Source organism: Chiloscyllium punctatum, chromosome 43 (genome assembly GCF_047496795.1).
Source record: "Chiloscyllium punctatum isolate Juve2018m chromosome 43, sChiPun1.3, whole genome shotgun sequence".
Lineage (NCBI taxonomy): Eukaryota > Metazoa > Chordata > Chondrichthyes > Orectolobiformes > Hemiscylliidae > Chiloscyllium > Chiloscyllium punctatum.
Genome location: NC_092781.1, coordinates 37945742 through 37964607, shown reverse-complemented (window position 1 = coordinate 37964607; position 18866 = coordinate 37945742).

Sequence of the window (18866 nt, the reverse complement as noted above, 5' to 3'; positions counted from 1 at the left end):
TAGATGATAGCAAATTATCTAATGGCTTGACTGTAGTCGCAAAATTATATATTTGAATCCTTTGTCAAGGTTGATCTAGCCTTCTAGGTGAGAAGGTTGATGAAGTCAATAGCATTGATTTTTAAACATAATCAAGAAATCCCAGAATGGTACAGCAGAGGAGATCATTTGGCCTATCATGCCTGTATGAGCTCTTTGAGAAAGCTATCCAATTTATTCTACTCCTCTGGTCTTTTTCAATGGTCCTGCATTTTCCCTTTCAAGTACATATTGAATTAGTAATTGAAATTACTACTTCCACGACCCCTTCAGGCAGGCATTCCAGATCATAACAACTCACTACGTTAAAACAAAACGTCAGCTCACCTTGTTTTCTTTCACCAATTACAACATAGAAACATAGAAACCAAGAACAGAACAAAGCCATTTAACCCTTTCAGCCAGCTCTTCCATCTATTTCAACCATGGCCAATCATCCAACTCAACTGCCTGCTCCTGCTTTACCCCCAGACCCTTGATTCCTCTAGCCCCAAGTGCTATATCCAATTCCTTATTGAAATCATAACAATCTTTTGGACTTGACTTTTTTTAAATTCACTTGTGGGATGTGGGCATTGCTGGCTAGACCAGAATTTATTGCTTGTCCCTAACTGCCCTTGAGAAGGTGATGGTGAGCTGCCTTCTTGAACCACTGCAGTCCACGTGCTGTAGGATGACCCACAATGTTGTTCAGGAGGGAATTCCAGGATTTAGATCCAGCGACAGTGAAGGAATGGTGATATATTTCCAAATTAGGATGGTGAATGGCTTGGAAGGAAACATGCAGGAGGTGGTTTTCCCAGGAATTGTGACATTGGTGTCCACAACATTGTCTACCACCTAATGCTTTCTGTGATAACAAGTTCCACAGGCTCACCACTCTCTGGGTGGAGACATTTCCCCTCATCTTAGTCTTAAATGACTTGCCTGTATTCTTAGACTGTGACCCCTAGTTCTGGACTCTTCCTGTCATTGGGAGTATCCTTCCTGCATGTACATTGTTTAAGATCGTGAGGACAGATGGATTGATAAGACGGTATCTTTTGATCACTGACCTTCCTGCCAATGAAGAAAAAAATCTGTGCAAGTCACTCTGATCAGAGAATCATGGAATGTTGCAGCATGGGAAGCGGCCCTTTGGCCTACTGTGTCTATACCAGTCATTAAACACCTTTCTACTCTAGTCCCATTTTCCAACCGCTGGCCTACAGCCTTATGTGCTATCCTATTTCAAGCATTTGTCTAAACACTTCTTAAATGCTGTGATGGTTCTTGCCTCTGCCATCCTTTCAGGCCATAGGTTTCAAATGCCCAGTATCCACTGGATGAAAAAAAACTTCTTTAAATCCCATCTAAACCTCCCATCTCTTACCTTAAACATAGGCGCCTAAAATTATTGACCCTTCTACAAAGGGAAAAAAGTTTATTTCTATCTACCTTATCTCTTCCCCTTATAATTTTGTATATTTCAATCAGGCCTTGCCTCAGCCTTGTCTACTCTAAGAAAAATAACTCTAGTCCATCTTGTCTCACTTCATAGTTGAAACAATCCAGCCCAGGCAATATCTTGGTGAATCTGTACTACACCTTCTCAAGAGCAATCACATCCTTCCTATAGGGTGGTGACTGGATGCATTAGCATTACATACAGCTCTATCATAAACTCCTAAATTTTATATTCAATGCCTCAACTATTAAAGGCAATCTGCCTTCTTAAATACCTTGTCCACCTGTCCTCTTGCCCTCAATGATCTGTGGGCATGTACATCAAGGTCCCTCTGATCTATTGTGAAAAAAGTCAATTTGTTATAGTCCTATCAGACTAGAGGGCCACTCTCTCATTAGAGAAAGACGGCTGGTGGTGGTTTAACCTGATGGTCGCCATACCTCAGGCAAAGGGAGGTTGAGAAAGAGAATCCTTCATGTAACATCAAACAGTGCGGGAATTGAACCCATGCTGTTAGTATTACTCTCGTTACAAAGCAGCTGTCCAACTAACTGACCCCTGACTTCCTCAGGTCCTACTATTGCAAGTGGAATTCCTTATCTTGTTAATCTTCCCAAAATGCATCACCTCACACTTTTCCAGATGAAATTCCATGTTCCATTGTTCAGTCTGTCTATATTGCCCTGTTGACACTGTGGTGCTAGAAGAGCACAGTTGGTCAGGCAGCATCCGAGGAGCAGGAGAGTCGACGTTTCAGACATAAGCCCTTAATCAGGAATTGCCTTGTTATCTAAGGCAGTCCTCCTCATTATTTAGCACACCACCAATTTTCCTATGATTTGCAAACTTACTATTCATACCTCCTACAATCATGTCTTGATCATGAGTGTACAATACAAATGGTAAGAGTCCAAACCCTGCAGAATATCAGTAGACATGGATTTCCGCTCACAAACACAACCTTTGAACATCACATTCTGCCTCCTTCCATAAGCTGAAGTTGGATCTAATTTGTCAAAATGCCATGGATCCTTCCATGTGATACCCTAACTACAGTCCATGTAGATTACTGGAAAAGCGCAGCAGGTCAGGCAGCACCCAAGGAACAGGAAAATCGACGTTTCGGGCATCAGCCCTTCTTCAGGAATCTGCAGAGGAGATGACCTGGGGTGTGCAGTGAGAGAGGGACTCACTGAAATCCTTGTAGAAGGAGGAAGAGAGCTTCTTCAAGGAAGGCATCCTTCTAAGAGGATTCACAGTAGGTTAAAACCTTCGAGGAGAAAGTGAGGACTGCAGATGCTGGAGATCCGAGCTGAAAATGTGTTGCTGTAAAAGCGCAGCAGGTCAGGCATCATGTCGATTCTCCTGCTCCTTGGATGCTGCCTGACCTGCTGCGCTTTTCCAGCAACACATTTTCAGCTCTGATCTCCAGCATCTGCAGTCCTCACTTTCTCCTCCATGTAGATTACATCAACGCCACTAAGGTCATCTACACACCAAGTAACCTCCTTGAAAAAACTCAATCAAACCTATCAAACAGGATCACTTTGTAATCTCTCAAACCTGGCTAAATTGCTACAAGATTATATATCTGACTCTTTGAAATAAACAATCAGTTTGAACTTTGGATCCGGGAGGATCAAAACACCTATTCTGCTCATGTACATTGTGACATTTATATGTACCTAGCTCAAATAAATTACCAAATGATGAGCAGAAAATAAATTCTGGAACAGTTGCACTCCAAATAATATATTGGCCCATATTTTGTGGTTTGAAACTCAGTGAGGATATCAGTGCTCACAGTTATTAAGGTGTAAATCAGCCAGTAACTTCTGTCATCCGTATGTGCGCAGTGAAACACACAAATCAGCACGTTGTTGTCTTACTTATTCTGCTTCTCCATAAGTTTTGCTACCCCAATACCTTGCACAGGGACTCAGTATTTAAACATGTGAAGATTATGAAATTGTGCTAATTGCCCAGCAGTTCCATGCTAAAAACAACAGTACTTTAACACCTTTGGCAATGAAAACACGGTTTCATAAGTGTGAAATGTCAGTCCATGAGATTATAATTAATGTTGGAGATTTTAAAGAAATTAGAGTTCATTTTATGCTTACTTGCATCTCTTTTATCACCGTTAATCCCATTTTTCCTTTCTCTCTTTCATAATAACATAGAAAACAGGAGCGGGATTTGGCCATTCAAACCTTTGAACACGCCTCACCATTCAATGAGATCACAGCTGATCTCCACTTCCAGATATCCCCATATCCCATGATGTTTTTAATTAGTAGAAATCTATCAGTCTCAAATATACTCAACAACTGAGCCTCCAAAAGCCATCTGAGGCAGAGAATTCCAAAGATTCACCCACCCTGTGATGAAGAAATTCTTCCTCGTCTCAAATCTGGATGGCCTGCTCCTTATTCTGAGGTTGTGATGCCTGATGTTTTGCAGAATCCCTCCAATGTGGAAGTCATGGTTTGGAGATGCTGGATTTGGACTGAGGTGTATAAAGTTAAAAATCACACAACACCAAGTTATAGTCAAACAGGTTTATTTGGAAGCACTAGCTTTCGGAGCACAGCTCCTTCATCAGGTGGTTGTAGAGTATAAGAATGTAAACACAGAATTTATAGCAAACGTTTACAATGTGATGCAACTGAAATTTTATACAGTATTGAGAAAGACCCGGATTGTTTGTTAAGTCTCTCTCTTTTAGAATGACCATGTTGGTGTCACTTCTTTCATATGCAAACCCCAGAACTTTTTTTAAAAGTTACATTCTCAAGTGAACTATAACAATAGGTGCCATGTCATCTCAGATAATGCACTGAAGGTTTGAGGTGCCCTGTGCCCCACAGTGATGATATCATGGTAATAGCCTCAGTACTCAACACCAACAACTGGCAATCCCTGAGCACCATCCTACAACTCATCTGCTTTACCCTCGACCTCAATGTTTTCACCTTTGACAACCAGTTCTTCATCCAGACACAAGGAGCAGACACGGGGACCCCAATATGCCAACATTTTCATGCACAGGTTCGAACAAGATTTCTTCCCTACAGAGGACCTCCAACCAACTCTATACACCAGGTACATTGACGACATTTTCTTCCTCTGGACCCATGGCAAGGAGTCACTGAAACAACTGCACAGTGATATCAAGGAGTTTCATCCCATTATCAAACTTATCATGGGACTACTCTTTAGAATATGTCTCATTCTTGGACACATGCATCTCCATCAAGGATGGTCACCTCAGCACCTCACTCTTTCGCAAACCCACGGATAACCTCACGATGCTACATTTCTCCAGCTTCTACCTGAAACATGTTAAAACAGCCATCCCCTATGGACAAGCCCTCTGCAAACACAGAATCTGTTCAGATGAGGAGGAAAGTGACAGGCACTTGGATGTACTCAAAGATGCCCTCATAAGAATGGGGTACGATGCTCAACTCATCAATCACCAGTTCTGAAGTACCACAACAAGAAACTGTAAAGACCTCCTCAGGAGACAGGCAAGAGCTGCAACTAACAGGGTACGCTTCATTGTCCAGTATTTCGCAGGAGCTGAAAAACTATGCCAGGCTGCAACATATTATCAATGAGGATGAGCACCTTGCCAAGACCTTCTCCTCACCTCCACATTTTGCCTTTAAACAACCATCAAACCTCAAACAGGTCAGTGTTCGCAGCAAACTGCCCGGCTTTCAGGACAACACCATACAACTTTGTCATGACAGATGTTGCAAGATGTCGACGCGGATACCACCATTACACGTGGGGACACCTTTCACCATCTATGTGGCAGGTACTCATGTGACTCAGTCAACGTTGTCAATCTCATATGCTGCAGACAAGGATGCCCTGAGGTATGATACATTGGCGAGACTGAGCAGAAGCGACAGCCACAGATGAATGGACACTGCACAACAATCAATAAACAGGAGCGAAGAACACATCAGCGGTCTGGGTCACTCGACCTCGGACCTTCATGTGACTGTCCTCCAAGGCAGATTTTGGGACAGGCAACAACACGATTTGCCAAAGCTAACTCGATTTGCCAAAGCTATCTCATGTCCCTTTTTTGCCCTCGTCATTTCCCTCTTAAGTAGACTCCTACTGTCTTTATACTCTAAGTATTTAGAACATAGAACATAGAACAATACAGCGCAGAACAGGCCATTCAGCCCTCGATGTTGCACCAACCTGTGAACTATTCTCAGCTCGTCCCCCTACACTATCCCATCATCATCCATGTGCTTATCTAAGGATTGTTTAAATCTCCCTAATGAGGCTGAGTTGACTACATTAGCAGGCAGGGCATTCCACGCCCTTACCACTCTCTGTGTAAAGATTAGATTAGATTACTTACACAGTTTGGAAACAAGCCTTTCGGCCCAACAAGTCTACACCTACCCTCCGAAGAGCAATTCTTCTGGAGTATTTGAGGATGTAAATCTGAAGATGGACAAGGGAGATCCAGTGGATGTAGTGTACCTGGACTTTCATAAAGCCTTTGATAAAGTCCCACATAGGAGCTTAGTGAACAAAATTAGGGCACATGGTATTGGGAGCAAAATACTGACTTGGATTGAAAATTAGGAGAAAGTGAGGACTGCAGATGCTGGAGATCAGAGTTTAAAAATGTGTTGCTGGAAAAGCGCAGCAGGTCTGGCAGCATCAAAGGAGAAGGAGAACTGACGTTTCGGGCATAAGCCCTTCTTCAGGAAAGGACCATTCCTGAAGAAGGGCTTATGCCCGAAACGTCGATTCTCCTTCTCCTTTGATGCTGCCTGACCTGCTGTGCTTTTCCAGCAACACATTTTTAAGCTTGGATTGAAAATTGTTTGGCTGACAGGAAACAAAGAGTAGTGATAAACGGCTCCCTTTCAGAATGACAGGCGGTGACCAGTGGGGTAGCGCAGGGATCAGTGCTGGGACCGCAGCTTTTTACAATATACATTAATGATATAGATGATGGTATTAAATGTAATATTAGCAAATTTGCTGATGATACAAAGCTGGGTGGCAGGGTGAAATGTGAGGAAGATGTTAGGAGATTACAGGGACAAGCTAGGTGAGTGGACAGATGTATGGCAGATGCAGTTTAATGTGGATTAATGTATGGTTATCCACTTTGGTGGCAAGAACAGGAAGACAGATTACTACCTAAATGGAGTCAAGTTAGGTACAGGGGCAGTACAATGAGATTTAGATGTTCTTGTACATCAGTCAATGAAAGCCAGGAAGCAGGTATAGCAGGCAGTGAAGAAACCTAATAGCATGCTGGCCTTCATAACAAGAGGAATTGAGTATAGAAGCAAAGAGGTTCTTCTGCAGCTGTACAGGGCCCTGGTGAGACCGCACCTGGAACATTGTGTGCAGTTTTGGTCTCCAAATTTGAGGAAAAACATTCTGGCTATTGAGGGAGTGCAGCGTAGGTTCACAAGGTTAATTCCTGGAATGGCGGGACTATCTTAAACTGAAAGATTGGAGTGACTGGACTTGTATACGCTTGAGTTTAGAAGGCTGAGAGGGGATCTGATTGAGATGTATAAGATTATTAAAGGATTGGACACTCTGGAGGCAGGAAGCATGTTTCCGCTGATGGGTAAGTCTCGAACTAGAGGACACAGTTTAAAAATAAGGGGTAGGCCATTTAGAACAGAGTTGAGGAGAACCTTCTTCACCCAGAGAGTGGTGGGTGTATAGAATGCTCTGCCCCAGAAGGCTGTGGAGGCCAAGTCTCTGGATACTTTCAAGAAAGAGTTGGATAGAACTCTTAAGGATAGTGGAATCAAGGGTTATGGGGATAAGGCAGGAACAGGATACTGATTGAGGATGATCAGCCATGATCATAATGAATGGTGGTGCTGGCTCAAAGGGCAGAATGGCCTACTCCTGCACCTATTGTCTGTCTATTGTCACCCAGACCCATTTCCCTACATTTGCCCCTCTATCTAACACACTACAGGCAATTTAGCATTTTTGGACTGTGGGAGCAAACCCACACAGACATGGGGAGAATGTCAAACTCCACACAGACACTGTTGCCTGAGGCAGGAATTGAACCCGGGTCTCTGGTGCTGTGAGGCAGCAGTGCTAACCACTGTGCCACCGTGCTGCCCATAAAGAACCTGCCTCTGATGTCGCCTTAAATCTATCACCCCTCAGTTTGTAGTTATGTCCCCTCGTACAAGCTGACTTCATCATCCTCGGAAAAAGAGTTTTACTTTAAAGGCAAAAGGATGAGATTCATCAGGAGCCAGGGACTTGTTGGCCCTTCCTTCCATTTCTTGCTTCTCAACTGTTTCTGACATTCACTATATGGAAGCTAATGCAAATGGCCTGTTCAATTCATTTGCCACTCCTTATTTCACATTATTAATTCCCCAGGCTCATTTTACAATAGGACCACCATTTGTATTGTTAACACTTTTAAATATCTTTCAAAGCTCTACTATGTATTTTGGTATGTCTAACTCACTTTCTCATGAACTGTAACTTTTCAAAATTTTTTTTTTAGATTTTTTTGCTGCATTTTATATTTGGTCTAATCTTCTGACTGCACCCATCTGTTTCCAAGTCAGGATGATGAGTGGCTTGATGGGAAACTTGGAAATAGTGATGCTTCCCTGTTTCTGCTTCCCTTGTCCTTCTAAATGGTAATGGTCATGGGTGTGGAAGGTGCTGCTAACACTGGTGAATTTCTGCAGTGGATCTTCGAAATGGCACACACTGCTGCTGAGGTGGCCTCTGAAATACACAGCATTCAGAATTGCCAAGGAAAAACTGATAGCCAAGTTCCATACACATGAAGACAGCCTCAACTGTGATCTTGGGTTCATGTTCTGTAAAATCTTCCTTACTGAACTGTTTTGACACCATCATGTTGATAAATTGTTATGATCTCTCTACCCTAATTAGTTTGCACAGTTTTCAATTACATGCTACTTTGGTTAGACTCTCAGCATGCAACTCTTATACCTTGCATGTTATTCCAGTCTCCAACACCACCTTATAATTATCCCTCTGCCTCAAGTAATCAGATAACAGGTATCCCTTTGCTTGTTATTCAGCTGTTGACACTTTACTCTCACAGTTTGACACTCTTGATCACCTGCAGAGATCTATTATCCAGCCTGTCGACACTCCATTCAAACCATTTGAATGATATTTTGATCTGTTTAAAAAATCTGTGCCTGAATGCTCTCTTCACTTGACAAAATGGCAGAACATCGAAAGCTTGTGATTTCAAATAAACCTGTTGGTCTATAACCTGGTATCATGTGACTTTTGACCTTGTCCATCCTAGTCCAACACCATCATCTCCACATCATGACGACTGAGTGTCAATAATGGAAGGATTGAATGTTTGTGAAGAGGTGTCAATCAAGTGGACTACTTTGTCCTGGATAGTGTCAAGCTTCTTGAGTGCTGTCAGATTTGTATTCATCATGCAAGTGGACAGTATTCTGTCACATTCCTGACGCGTGCCTTGAAGACACAAGGTGGCTAGGCTTTGAGAGTCAGGAGGCCAGATACTCACTATAAGATGCTTAGCCTCTAACCTTTTCTTATGGTAACACTTCAGCTTCAGGTCAATGGTTATCCCCTCAGCATGTTGGTAATTGGGGTTTAATGATGATGAAAGTGATGCCACTGAACATCAAGGCCAGAAAATTAGATTCTCTCTTGTTGGAGATTACCATTGTCTGGTACTCATACTGCGTTAAAGCTATTTGACACTTATCAGCCGAAGCCTGGATGTTGTTTAGGCCTTGCTTCATACGGAAATGGCTTAGGTCATTATCTGAGGAATCCTGAGTATAATTGAATATTGTGCAGTGAAGACCCCACTTCTGACTATTTTTAAAATTTGTTCATGGGACGTGGGCATATTTTGCCAATGTCGAATTGCCCAGAAGTCAACTACATTGCTGTGGCTCTGGAGTCACATGTAGGCAGACCAATAGCCAAGTTCGGTACCCATGAAAATGGCCTCAACTGGGACCTTGGGTTCATGTCACATTATAGGTGAAGCATGAAGTGGGGGTCGGATTAGGTTGGTTGGCTTGTGAAGCAGTGTGATGCTAACAGCATGAGCTCAGTCTCCACACTGGCTGAGATTACCATGAAAGACTCCTTCTCAACCCCTTGCCTGAGGTTTTAGATTACTTACAGTGTGGAAACAGGCCCTTCGGCCCAACAAGTCCACACCGACCCGCAGAAGCGCAACCCACCCAGACCCATTCCGCTACATTTACCCCTTCACCAGTCTTGCTACAATTGCAAAGGCCATTGCTGATACTATACCAGGACTATTATGTACAGTTTTGGTTTCTTTACCCGAGAAAACATATATTTACCACAAATGGAGTGCAACAAAGGTTAACCAGACTGATTCCTGGAGTGACCAGATTATCTTATGAGGAGATACACACTAGGGAGGGCCTGTATTCTGTAGAATTTTAGAGAATGAGGGGTGATTTCATTGAAACTTACAAAATTCTTGTAAAATTTTGAAGGAGTGACTGAGTACATGCAGGAAGAATGCTTCCCCTTGCTGGGGTGTCTAGAATTAGGGAACACACAGTCTCAGAATAAAAGTTGGGCCATTTAGGTCTGAAATCAACTTCACGCAGAGGATAGTGAATCTTTGAAATTCTCTGCCCCAGAGGGCTGAGCAAGCCCAGCCTTCAAGTATACCAGAGGTAAAAATCAATAGATTTCCCGATATTCAAAATATCAAGGAATATAGGCTGGTGTGGAAAAATAGCATTGAAATAGAAGAGTTGAATGACAGAGTAGCTTGAGAGGCATGTGGCTTATTCTAGCTCCCATGTAAGATATCAATAGCATGGATTAAAGTTGAGATATTTAATTAATGTTCAAAAACAAGAGCATACACTTTTTGGGTAAAATATCATGTCAGATTTCCAGGTCACAATATCTTTTTGCAACATATAGATGAGTTGATGAAAATAAACTCCATTTAAAAAAAAAACACTTGTTATACTGAAGACATAATGAAAAATATATAACATAGCAAATATAACGGTTTCTGCCCAGTAATGATTTTGTAAATAAAGAAAGAGATAGACTAAATAAGGTCACAGATAACAGATATTAATCTAATCTACCATTAAATTAACAATATAAAAGGATGTGTGTTTTTCTTTTACATGATAATAATGCAGTCTTTCTTTAATTTTGGGCAGTTATATAGTCCTAGTCCAACATATCAAAGTATTAGTCATGTCAATGCCATCATGGCAGACTAGATACAATGAAAAACTACTGCATGAGAACACATCAAAAGGCAGACAGCAGAGACTTGGATGCACACCCCAAAACTTGTGTCCCTCCATCCTAGTTCATGGTTCTTTTACTTAACTGAGAAAGTAAACAACACATGGAAGGATCTAGACCAAGTTGAAAGTACAGTGGTTTAAATCTTATCTAACTAGAGAAATGATCCAAGTGTTGGTGCTCATTTACTGCTTAAATTGATGATATTGAAGTTAATAATAAGGTACCATAGTTTGCCTTCACAAAACCGTTGGACCTGGAAGCTGTGACATCTTAGTTTTACAACTTTGTGGCTGGACACTTGATTATGATCAACTGTCCTGACTTCTCAAATGCCGCCAAAACACAAAATAAGCAGGAAATCCCAACTTTTGCATTTTCTTCACTACACAAGTACATTAAAGTATTATTAATGATAACTGTAGCATGATATTATATAAAAACATATAAAAGGTTATCAGTTATGAAAGCATCAAATGTCACATTGCTCAAAAGTAATAACGCTACATGCTAATACAAGGAATTCAGTGTTCCTCAATCACAATACAACTCTCAATAACCTTTCCCACTGCTACTTGAACCAGTTGCTAGGTGGTGATAATTATTCAGTTTCCCACAACACTATTCTAGGGTGCAAATGTTGGTGTCTGAATGCTGTTAATGTGTCACCAGTTTTGGTATATTTAAAGCACATTCCTAAGGATCTCAATTGCTAACTTTGTAAATGCATTAACTGGTTTAAGTACTAATGCCAACAGGAAGGAATAAAAAGGCTTCATGTACCTCCTATCCTGGGATAGGAAGAATAAACAACTGGGGGAGCTTTGCTCGTGACTCTTCTAAGAATGCCTTAGGGAAGTCCAGGGGTATTAACTGAAGGCAGGACAGGGCTCAGTTCACTTCAGAGTTGAATATTTTGCCAATTTCCAAGCATTTTTACAACCCCAAGAGGATTAAGGAGGGAATTCACTTGGCCATCACATTACCATGACCCTAGCCAGGTATTGTGGTTTGGGATCATTCAGTATGTGGAAGTAGAGGCTCCTGTTGGAATTCCTCACTCATTATGAAGGCAATCGTTCAAGCAAATGTTCTCACTAATCTGCATGTTTTCAGGGCTGGTAGTACCTAATAGATCCTTTGGGTTCATTAGTCGCTGTTTAAGTGTGTCGGTAGGTTTGTGGGCTACCATAATGCCAAGGGGTCTGAGTTGTCTGGAAGTCATGACTTCCAGTTGACTCAGACCCCTTGGCATCATGGTAGCTCACAAACCTGCTAACACACTTAAACAGCAACTCATGAACCTGAACAATCTATTAAATACTACCAACAAAATTAACGTCATTTACAAGATACCATGCAAGAACTGTAAAAAATACTACATCGGACAAACTAGCAGGAAACCTGCCACCAGGATGCATGAACACCAATTGGCCTCAAAAAGACATGACCCACTAACACTAGTTTCCATACATACAGACAAAGAAGGACATCACTTTGACTGGGGCAACACACACATCCTAGGACAGGTGAAAGAAAAACACACATGAGAATTCTTAGAGGCATGGCATTCTAATCAGAACTCCATCAGTAAATACATCGATTTAGATCCTATCTACCTTACCTTTTAAGAAAAAAGAACTGGAAATGACATCACCCACGTTAAGAAGCCAAGACCTATAAACAGAGAGGCAGGACATACTACCAGCACTTCACCAGAGACTCTCACTGATGATGTTGCCTAGTATGGTGATGAAACATCTGAAGACAAATATTCAAACTCTGGAAGCTAACTTACATACTTTCCTTTTACTTAATGTGAATGATTTTGCACTGGCCTTGTCCTGTGAAACCATGCTGCAGTACATAAGGAAGCAAAGCCCAATTGAAAGAGACAGAGGATCCTGATAGTAAGAGGGCAGCTTGAAAGATCTAATTTGAACCAAAGGCTAACAAATGTAAGGCTTTGACAATTGAGGAGTGATCCACTACTTGGCCTTGTCCTTCCAAAGGAAGTTTCCATTACAACCTTAAGGACTGTCAACAACCTGTCATAGCATCCATGGGGGTGCTGGTGGCTTAAGTGAAAAGCTGGTATGTGGCCCTGCCTCCCTGCTATCATTGTGGATGTAGGATATCTAGTTATCATTTTGCAATTGATAGGGAGGCATGGAAGGAGGTCTCACGGACCCAATTTCTTACTGTTTCAAACAATATTCTGTCTGATATGACTTTGGTATGGCTACTTGGATAATGTACTGAATATTAATGTTCTGTCATTTTAACATAAATTCACGAAATATGCTTGACATATACCAAAGGATCGTATGGAGGTTCATTCCAAATATCTTGTTGAACTGGTCAAACAGGCAGTTTCACCTGTCAGGACGTATTGCACGTAAGATTTCAGTTTCAGAAATGATGACAGCATGAAAAGACAAGACATTGACTTATTAAATTTAAACAATGAGCCACTATAAACATGGTATAGACTTCTGATCAAACTGGTGAGCGTCTATTTTAGCCTTAATGTGAGTTACGGGTAAATTCAAATTGTGCTCTCTGTTAATTTCAATCAAATGGGCTACAACTTAGCATTCACCCCCAAATACACTCAGTACCCTAGGTGGGTGAGTGCAAAATGGGTTCAAATTCTTAGACTGAACTATTGGTGCCTTCCATAAAGACAGTCCACACTTCCAATTGGATTATACTTGACGAACATTCAAAGTTATCAAGAGAATAATAGAACTTGCACCATTTTGGACCACTTCTCTCCCTTTTGACTCTCCTGACTTGTTCTGGATTTATTTGATGGAACTTTGCTTCTCATTGATGGAAACTGCCAATGGAACTGCAACTTTAATTTTGAACTATGTCTTGGACCGAGGTGAAAACATTGCTTTGATATCCCGTATGTTAACAAGTAGTTATAATGTTGTTGGTATTATCCCAATAGTAGGTCTATATTTTAACCTTAGTAAGGTGTCTCTACCACATCAATTATTCTGTTTTTATTCTTCATGTAAATGTGCTAAAATACAAGTCCTCAGTCCATCTTCATCATTCTTGCATACTGTCAAATGTTTCACTCTGGCTTTTGTGAAGTCTTTTATACAAATGATCGCACATCACGAGGTCAAATCGATATTTTCATATTCACCATGGTCAGAATCATCTAATTCAATGTCAGGAACTAGATTGTAGTAATTTGCTGTCTTATTCATGTAGAGCCTTTGATGATCTGACTCTTGTAACTCCTCTGTGACGTTCACCAATTCTGGCTCAGCACGGACTTCCTCATCTCTATCTTCTTGCACGTTATTATTGGACACATCAACACATGTGACTGAGTCAACAGAAACACTCGGCTTAATTTCCACTTCTTCATACAAATCACGGTTACTACCCAGCAAGGCTGTTGAGGGACGTAACATAAACTGGTTTCTGCCGAGAATACTGTTTTCATATCCTGTGGGAATGGGAGCTGTCTCTGGAGTCCTGCAAGTTATATACTGATGATCCCCTGCATTTGAAAAGCCAGATTTCTCAATGGTGCAAATTTGACTGTCTTGTCTCATGGCTTTAAAATCAGACCTTCTTCTTTTCCAGCAGTAGCAACATAACACCACTGCAAGAATTGCAAGCAATGGCAGGCAAATAAAGAGAGCTGTGAGACCATGGGAACGACAGATATCTGAGCGATGAATGTCTATGATATTCACACCTTGAGTGTGCTTTGGTGTGTAGCACATAATCATGTTTTCTGATCCACCGATGCTTACATTTTTAGTAACATATTTTGCTAAATCATCATATAAGGCACATGTACACTCCAAGGTGTTATTGAAAAGAGACAATTTCATGAGGCTTGGTTTCAAGACATTTGAAGGTATAGATTTTAAGTTGTTGGAATCTAGGTACAGCTCCTGAATTTGGTCTGAAGCCTTTAAAAGGTTATCAGGCAACTGTTGAAGATGGTTTTTCTCCAGATGAAGGATCTTTAAGCTGGGTGCGTTTATGAGGAAGTTCGAAGGTAATTGTTCTAATTGATTATGATCAAGATATAGAGCCTCCAGAGAACTTGGGTTTTCATCCATTTTGTGAATGTCAGATATGTTACAACTTGAGAGGTCCAGGACCTGGATTCCTGACAAATTTGTGAAGACATCCCATTGAAGGGTACCAATGTAAGAACCAGTGAAGTTTAAGCAACATTCTTCTCTCACCTGGCTAAATTTAAAAGTCCTGAAATTGACATTGTCATCACATAGGCAGACACCATCTGCAGCCTCTGGACCCCAAACAACTGCTTGTAGTAGAATCCATTCCTGAAGTAATATCCATAACCTTGGACCTAAGAAGAACAGATCACAACATGGTCAAATGACGGGTGTACCACAGTGTTAAAAAAAGCCCAGGCATGAGTGGCATACTGTTTGCTGATTTCTTCAAGAACTAGTTTAAGTACACTTGGTAGGTTAATAAAGTTTTTTTAATTGAAGTCTAGGCATTGAAAAACTTACCTTATCTTTCCAGAAGGGTTGGCCACCACAGCTCCGCTGCTTAGGCCGATCTATATGGACTCCAGTAAGGTGTTCAACAAGGTTTCCCATGGGAGACTGGTTAACAAGGTTAGATCTCACGGAATACAGGGAGAACTAGCCATTTGGATACAAAATTGGCTCGAAGGTAGAAGGGGGTGGTGGATGAGGGTGGTTTTCAGACTGGTGGCCTGTGACCAGTGAAGTGCCACAAGGATCAGTGCTGAGTCCACTACTTTTTGTCATTTATATAAATATTTTGGAAGTGAGCTTAAGAGGTACAGTTAGTAAGTTCACAGATGACACCAAAATTGAAGATGTAGTGGACAGCGAAGAAGGTTACCTGAGATTACAACAGGATCTTGACCAGATGGGCCAGTGGGCTGAGGAGTGTCAGACGAAGTTTAATTTAGATAAATGTGAGGTGATGCATCTTGGGAAAGCAAATCAGAGCAGGACTTATACACTTAATGGTAAAAATCAATGAGGTAAAAACAATGACTGCAGTTGCTGGAAACCAGATTCTGGATTAGTGGTGCTGGAAGAGCACAGCAGTTCAGGCAGCATCAAATGAGCTTCGACTTAATGGTAAAATCCTAGGGAATGCTGCTGAACAAAGTGGGGATTGGAGTGAAGGTTCATAGCTCCTTGAAAGTACAGTCTCAGGTAGATAGGATAGTGAAGAAGGTTTTTGCTATGCTTTCACTTTCTAACTTCCAAAGATACCATTGTATTTAGTCAACGCGCAAAAGTATGAGGGGTAACAGGAATAAATTTACTTGGCGAATGATAAGATTCCTGCAAGTGTAGATGAGCAGAGAGATCTCGGTGTCCATGTACAGAGATCCGTTAAAATAGCTATGCAGGTTAAGAAATTTGTTGATAAGGCATACGGGCTGTGTTCACTTTTATTGGCAGAGGAATTGAGTTTCGTAGCCACGAGGAAATGTTGCAGCTGTACAAAATTGTGGTGTGTCCTCATTTCGAATATTGCGTACAGTTCTTCTCACTGAATTGGAGGAAAAGTGTTTAAGCTTTGGAGAGGCTTTCGACGAGATTTACGTGAGTGTTGCCTGGTCTGGATGGAAGGTCTTATGATGAAAGGTTGAGGCAATTGAGGCTGTTTTGTCGGAGAAAAGAATGTTGAGAGGTGACTTAATTGAGACATAAGAGATCGTCAGAGAGGTAGGCAGAGTGGAGACTGACAGCCTTTATTACTCAAATGGCTAGCACGACGGGACATCTTTAAATTGTGGGGCTGTACCTTAGAGAGAGGACGAATGAGAGAGGTAGTTCCTTTTCTGAGACAGTAGTAAAGGTGGGGAATGTACTGCTTGCGACAGCAGCTGACCCGCCAGCGTTAAGGGCATTTAAATGGTCATTTGAAAAACGTACGGATGAATGCATTATTGTGTAGGGTAGATGTGTTTGACTTTTATTCCACAGGTCGCTGCAACGAGGGCCGAAGGGTCCGTGCTGTGCTGTAATTTTCTATGTGTTATGTTCATTATCACGGAGACTGGGTTTGCTTTTTGGGGGTGACCTGTCAGATAATAGGACATGGATGGCATTGATCGAATGGTGAGTCGGAGACCTTTTTCCCAGGGGGGAGGGGTCAGTTACTCGGGGAAACATGCGGAGCGGGCGTGCATTTTAAAAGAGGCAAGTATTTCACAAAAAGTGATGAGTGCTGAGAGCGCATTCCGAAAGATTTGCTGGAAACAGACACAATGGCAGTACCTGGTAGAAAACAAGAATAGGAACGGAGGTTGACTGTCTCCTCTAATTGAAGACAGTTCATTGGTGACGGGCAATATGTGTCAACATAAGCTTGTAGGGCCGATAGGCCTGTTGGTGTGCTGTAACAGTCGTTACTTTTTGTTCGATTTTAGCCAATGACATCATATTTCCTAACTTGCATAAATCTTCCAATTTGCTATTCTCTTCCTTTTTGTGGGTTGCCCTATTTGCAGATTTCCCGTAGCGAAAACAATTCCTGAGCCGCAGTAATATTGCCACTATCGTAGCCATTATCACTGCAGTAACTATATTTAGAACGTTTAGGTCTAATCATTCAGATCCAAGTGAATGTCAGACTTTAATCTCATTTGCTTTCTGAGTAATTGTTCCTTCAGCGATCAAGGTAGTTCCCTCCCTTTACCTCTTGATTCTGAATCTTTTTGTTTCGTTCTTTTTAACATGAAACTGCATATTTTTTCAAACTCTCTGCTACTTTCTTCTTTCCCGTTATCCATATGCAAATCTCACCATCGAACTAATCATTATTTCAGCTAGCTTCTTCATTTAAATAAGTATAAAAGTCCTTGCTTTCAGTTTCTTTTCTCTATTTGTCATTAACATTCATATTCTTGTTCTCATCATCTATGTTTGTCATCTGTCAGTTTCTACTTTTTTAATGTCCTAATCGATGTTTGCATAGATGATGATCAATATCTTTAGACTCGCCTTGAACTTGGTAGTTTGCCATAAATGGTACATCCTTCTCTTACATTCTGCATTATCGAATAGTTCCTTGATAAGAACACCGAAATATCACCTTAACTGTATCCCGCTGTTAATCCAGTCTTTTCCCTCTCAACATTTTTTCCGTTTCCCACTCAGGTAAACGCTGTCATCATCTCCTTGTGCTTGATCTTCCTTCAGTTTAAGGCACTACCTTGATATCCAAGATTTTCAATTTTACATTACATATGAAATTCCGAAAAACGGTGACCACTTTTGTTGAACGAATCATTTACGATATTATTATTGATGATCCTGTCCCGTTTCATACATACAAGGACGAAAATAGCTTGTTCTCCAGTTGATTCTAGAACGTATTCTTCGAAAAAAAACTCTTATAGTTACACCCCATGAATTCAACCGCAAGGCTGTATTTTTCAATTTGATTCATCCAATCAACGTGAAATTTATTATTGTAATGACTAATTCGGTACCTTTCTTACAAAGTCCCACTGTTCCTTGGTGTGTGTGCTCTCCATCTACACTCTTAAAAAACACATGAATGAGACCCAACAGAGACTTATTTTCCTTTCTCATCACCACACATAAACATCCACAAAACCATTTCTCACTATTTCACTGATATCCAATGTTTTAAACTTGAAATAGTACAGCAAATAAACTGGCCTTTCAGACCACCATGCATGCGCCTACCATGATGATTTTCTAATTTAACCTCATCTGATTTCACATGTTATGTGACCCTCCATATCCTGCCTGTTCATGTGTCTGTCAAAATGTCTCTTAACTTCGAAATTGCATCTACTTCTAGCACATCAACTGACAGCCTTTTCCAGGCATGTGCCAGACTCTGTGTAAAAAACAAACAAACGCTTGCCTCTCGTTTAAATTTCCTCTTTTCACATTGAAGATTATCAAACTAGCTGGCAACATTCCCTCCGGTTTGTTCGTTGACTTCATAAAGATGAAGGATTCTTGAATACTCAATTGAATGTTCCCTGCCGTGATCATTTTGGAACCAC